Source organism: Anopheles funestus, chromosome 3RL (assembly GCF_943734845.2).
Source record: "Anopheles funestus chromosome 3RL, idAnoFuneDA-416_04, whole genome shotgun sequence".
In the NCBI taxonomy this organism is placed as follows: Eukaryota; Metazoa; Arthropoda; class Insecta; order Diptera; family Culicidae; genus Anopheles; species Anopheles funestus.
Window position 1 is genome coordinate 67,782,226 of NC_064599.1, and position 5,658 is coordinate 67,787,883.

General features: G+C 36.2%; 1 long non-coding RNA gene across 6 annotated transcripts; it reads right to left on the reverse strand.

Moving 5' to 3' along the window:
- On the reverse strand, positions 1-4,744 carry LOC125769043 (uncharacterized). Of its 6 annotated transcripts, XR_007419007.1 has the most exons (4): positions 3,880-4,744; positions 1,879-2,448; positions 920-970; positions 555-729 (listed from the first exon to the last, which is right to left on the reverse strand). It is a non-coding gene; the product is annotated as an uncharacterized LOC125769043 (long non-coding RNA). The 6 variants fall into 6 exon arrangements; XR_007419006.1 differs by lacking the exons at positions 555-729; positions 920-970 and adding an exon at positions 1-65; XR_007419009.1 differs by lacking the exon at positions 920-970 and having other exon boundaries at positions 566-590.
- Between the last annotated feature and the right edge of the window lie 914 nt (positions 4,745-5,658).

The following is a 5,658-nucleotide window of genomic DNA, read 5'->3' on the forward strand; positions in this document are numbered from 1 at the left end:
GCTCATTTTTGCACCAACTTTTGCCTATAACTCGGTCTATACCCAACGGATCGGCAATCTTCAACCTGTGGTCGATAGATGGCAACAATGGCTACATTTTCTTCTTGGACGGCCATGCCCTCAGATGTCTGTGCCAGAAATTATTCGAGGAACCAAGTTCCATACCCTGTTTGAGAAAATGTAAAATTTTCCTCATTTTTCACCAATGTAGCAAAATTGAAAAATGTGATATATTTTAATGGGAATTTGTTGCAATGAGTTTCTTTTCACTTAAATAGTGCTTTAAATTAAAAAAAGAATAAAAAATCAGAAAAAAAATTTCAAAAAATTTTCAACTCGAAAATTTTATAAGGCTTACCCCTTGGCATTTTTTTGAGAAATTTTGCAAAAAAAAATCAAATTGATTTATTTTAATGCCAATTGGTTGCAATGAGTTACTTTTCACTCAAATAATGCTTTAAACAAAAAAAGAGTAAAAAATAATAAAAAATTGAAAAAAATAAAAAAAATTGAAAATTTCGTAAGGCTCATTTTTGCATAAACGTTTGCCTATTACTCGATCTACATCCAACGGATCGCCAATCTTCAACCTGTGGTCGATAGATGGCAACAATGGCTACATTTTCTTCTTGGACGGCCATGCTCTCAGATGTCTGTGTCAGAAGTTATTCGAGGAACCATGTTCCATACCCTGTTTGAGAAAATGTAAAATTTTCCTCATTTTTGCACCTACTTTTGCCTATAACTCGGTATATATCCAACGGATCGCCAATCTTCAACCTGTGGTCGATAGGTGGCAACAATGGCTACATTTTCTTCTTGGACGGCCATGCCCTCAGATGTCTGTGCCAGAAGTTATTCGAGGAACCAAGTTCCATACCCTGGTTGAGAAAATGTAAAATTTTCCTCATTTTTGCACCAACTTTTGTCTATAACTCGGTCGGTATCCAACGGATCGCCAATCTTCAACCTTTGGTCGATAGATGGTAACAATGGCTACATTTTCTTTTTGGACGGCCATGCCCTCAGATGTCTGTGCCAGAAGTTATTCGAGGAACCAAGTTCCATACCCTGTTTGAGAAAATGTAAAATTTTCCTCATTTTTGCACCAAGTTTTGCCTATAACTCGGTCGGTATCCAACGGATCGCCAAACTTCTACCTGTGGTCGATAGATGGCAACAATGGCTACATTTTCTTCTTGGACGGCCATGCCCTCAGATGTCTGTGCCAGAAGTTATTCGAGGAAGCAAGCTCCATACCCTGGTTGAGAAAATGTAAAATTTTCCTCATTTTTACACCAACTTTTGTCTATAACTCGATCTATATCCAACGGCCAATCGCCAATCTTTAAGCTGTGGTCGATAGGTGGCAACAATGGCTACATTTTCTTCTTGGACGGCCATGCCCTCAGATGTCTGTGCCAGAAGTTATTCGAGGAACCAAGTTCCATACCCTGTTTGAGAAAATGTAAAATTTTCCTCATTTTTCACCAATGTAGCAAAATTGAAAAATGTGATATATTTTAATGGGAATTTGTTGCAATGAGTTTCTTTTCACTTAAATAGTGCTTTAAATTAAAAAAAGAATAAAAAATCAGAAAAAAAAATTCAAAAAATTTTCAACTCGAAAATTTCATAAGGCTTACCCCTTGCCATTTTTTTGAGAAATTTTGCAAAAAAAATCAAATTGATTTATTTTGATGCCAATTGGTTGCAATGAGTTTCTTTTCACTCAAATAATGCTTTAAACAAAAAAAAGAGTAAAAAATAATAAAAAATTGAAAAAAATAAAAAAAATTGAAAATTTCATAAGGCTCATTTTTGCACCAACTTTTGCCTATAACTCGATCTATATCCAACGGATCTCCAATCTTCAACCTGTGGTCGATAGATGGCAACAATGGCTACATTTTCTTCTTGGACGCCCATGCTCTCAGATGTCTGTGCCAGAAGTTATTCGAGGAACCATGTTCCATACCCTGGTTGAGAAAATGTAAAATTTTCCTCATTTTTGCACCAACTTTTGTCTATAACTCGGTCGGTATCCAACGGATCGCCAATCTTCAACCTGTGGTCGATAGGTGGCAACAATGGCTACATTTTCTTCTTGGACGGCCATGCCCTCAGATGTCTGTGCCAGAAGTTATTCGAGGAAGCAAGTTCCATACCCTGGTTGAGAAAATGTAAAATTTTCCTCATTTTTGCACCAAGTTTTGTCTATAACTCGGTCGGTATCTAACGGATCGCCAATTTTTAACCTGTGGTCGATAGATGGCAACAATGGCTACATTTTCTTCTTGGACGGCCATGCCCTCAGATGTCTGTGCCAGAAGTTATTCGAGGAAGCAAGTTCCATACCCTGGTTGAGAAAATGTAAAATTTTCCTCATTTTTGCACCAACTTTTGCCTATAACTCGGTCTATATCCAACGGATCGGCAATCTTTAACCTGTGGTCGATAGGTGGCAACAATGGCTACATTTTCTTCTTGGACAGCCATGCCCTCAGATGTCTATGCCAGAAGTTATTCGAGGAACCAAGTTCCATACCCTGTTTGAGAAAATGTAAAATGTTCCTCATTTTTCACCAATGTAGCAAAATTGAAAAATGTGATATATTTTAATGGGAATTTGTTGCAATGAGTTTCTTTTCACTTAAATAGTGCTTTAAATTAAAAAAAGAATAAAAAATCAGAAAAAAAATTTCAAAAAATTTTCAATTCGAAAATTTCATAAGGCTTACCCCTTGCCATTTTTTTGAGAAATTTTGCAAAAAAAATCAAATTGATTTATTTTGATGCCAATTGGTTGCAATGAGTTTCTTTTCACTCAAATAATGCTTTAAACAAAAAAAGAGTAAAAAATAATAAAAAATTGAAAAAAATAAAAAAAAGTTGTAAATTTCATAAGGCTCATTTTTGCACCAACTTTTGCCTATTACTCGATCTATATCCAACGGATCGCCAATCTTTAACTTGTGGCCGATAGATGGCCCCAATGGCTACATTTTCTTCTTGGACGACAATGCCCTCAGATGTCTGTGCCAGAAGTTATCCGAGGAACCAAGTTCCTTACCCTGTTTGAGAAAATGTAAAATTTTCCTCATTTTTGCACCAAATTTTGCCTTTAACTCGGTCGGTATCCAACGGATTGCCAATCTTCAACCTGTGGTCGATAGATGGCAACAATGGCTACATTTTCTTCTTGGACGGCCATGCCCTCAGATGTCTGTGCCAGAAGTTATTCGAGGAAGCAAGTTCCATTCCTTGGTTGAGAAAATGTAAAATTTTCCTCATTTTTTGCACCAACTTTTGTCTATAACTCGGTCGGTATCCAACGGATCGCCAATCTTTAACCTGTGGTCGACAGGTGGCAACAATGGCTACATTTTCTTCTTGGACGGCCATGCCCTCAGATGTCTGTGCCAGAAGTTATTCGAGGAACCAAGTTCCATACCCTGTTTGAGAAAATGTAAAATTTTCCTCATTTTTCACCAATGTAGCAAAATTGAAAAATGTGATATATTTTAATGGGAATTTGTTGCAATGAGTTTCTTTTCACTTAAATAGTGCTTTAAATTAAAAAAAGAATAAAAAATCAGAAAAAAAAATTCAAAAAATTTTCAACTCGAAAATTTCATAAGGCTTACCCCTAGCCATTTTTTTGAGAAATTTTGCAAAAAAAATCAAATTGATTTATTTTGATGCCAATTGGTTGCAATGAGTTTCTTTTCACTCAAATAATGCTTTAAACAAAAAAAAGAGTAAAAAATAATAAAAAATTGAAAAAAATAAAAAAAATTGAAAATTTCATAAGGCTCATTTTTGCACCAACTTTTGCCTATAACTCGATCTATATCCAACGGATCTCCAATCTTCAACCTGTGGTCGATAGATGGCAACAATGGCTACATTTTCTTCTTGGACGCCCATGCTCTCAGATGTCTGTGCCAGAAGTTATTCGAGGAACCAAGTTCCTTACCCTGTTTGAGAAAATGTAAAATTTTCCTCATTTTTGCACCTACTTTTGCCTATAACTCGGTCTATATCCAACGGATCGCCAATCTTCAACCTGTGGTCGATAGGTGGCAACAATGGCTACATTTTCTTCTTGGACGGCCATGCCCTCAGATGTCTGTGCCAGAAGTTATTCGAGGAAGCAAGTTCCATACCCTGGTTGAGAAAATGTAAAATTTTCCTCATTTTTGCACCAAGTTTTGTCTATAACTCGGTCGGTATCTAACGGATCGCCAATTTTTAACCTGTGGTCGATAGATGGCAACAATGGCTACATTTTCTTCTTGGACGGCCATGCCCTCAGATGTCTGTGCCAGAAGTTATTCGAGGAAGCAAGTTCCATACCCTGGTTGAGAAAATGTAAAATTTTCCTCATTTTTGCACCAACTTTTGTCTATAACTCGGTCTATATCCAACGGATCGGCAATCTTTAACCTGTGGTCGATAGATGGCAATAATGGCTACATTTTCTTCTTGGACGGCCATGCCCTCAGATGTCTGTGCCAGAAGTTATTCGAGGAACCAAGTTCCATACCCTGTTTGAGAAAATGTAAAATTTTCCTCATTTTTCACCAATGTAGCAAAATTGAAAAATGTGATATATTTTAATGGGAATTTGTTGCAATGAGTTTCTTTTCACTTAAATAGTGCTTTAAATTAAAAAAAGAATAAAAAATCAGAAAAAAAATTTCAAAAAATTTTCAACTCGAAAATTTCATAAGGCTTACCCCTTGCCATTGTTTTGAGCAATTTAGCAAAATTTAAAAAATTGTTTTATTTTATTAAAATGCTTTATATTAATGCGAAATTGTTGCAATAAGTTATTTTCACTCAAATAATGCTGAAGTTTAAAAAAAGAATAAAAAATAATAAAAAAATGTAAAAAATCTTTAAATTTGTCAATCTACTAAGGCTCATTTTCCGCTCCTTGTGGAGCTACCTCAAGCGCACCGCACTCTTTAGAGAGCGAGAGCGGTTCGCTCCGCTCTTGCAAAAGAGCTACTTCACCCAACACGAAACATAGGACAAACTTTTTTTTTAACATAAGAGACGAAACCGATATATTTAATAAATATTTATTGGAAAATTAGAAAAATATTTAATTTACTTTCAATTATCCCAAAACACTAACGAATATAATAATTTTGGAACAAAATATTTTCAACTTCCTTCCAATTTGTTGCATTTTAAAAGCTTAACGAAAAACCTTCAATTTGGAAATGGCTTCTAAACACCACTTTAATTCCGGGCAAGTGTTTTTCATAAATGATCGCACTTGTTAAGACGATTTAAGTACATCAACATTGTCAAATAAGTATCAGAAGCCTCCATTGCTCATTCCAGCAGCCTGCCGATGGCTTGTTTCACTGTCATCGTACCTCCAAAAAAAGCACACACTCCAAGCATGATTATCGCGCTCAATCAATGGTTTCTGTAAAATGGCGACCAGCTTTCAGCTTACAAAATTGGCCTCCCACTTCTACACAGTTTTGCTTTGCGTAGCTGGTGCGTATTTTCGACTGCCACACTTAAAAACAACCTCAAGTTTTTCCGTCGTCAGCGCCACTTTTGACATTTGAATAAAACACAAGCACTCAGCAGCACTGTAGAAAGACCGGGCGCACTCGGACGGGAAAATACTTG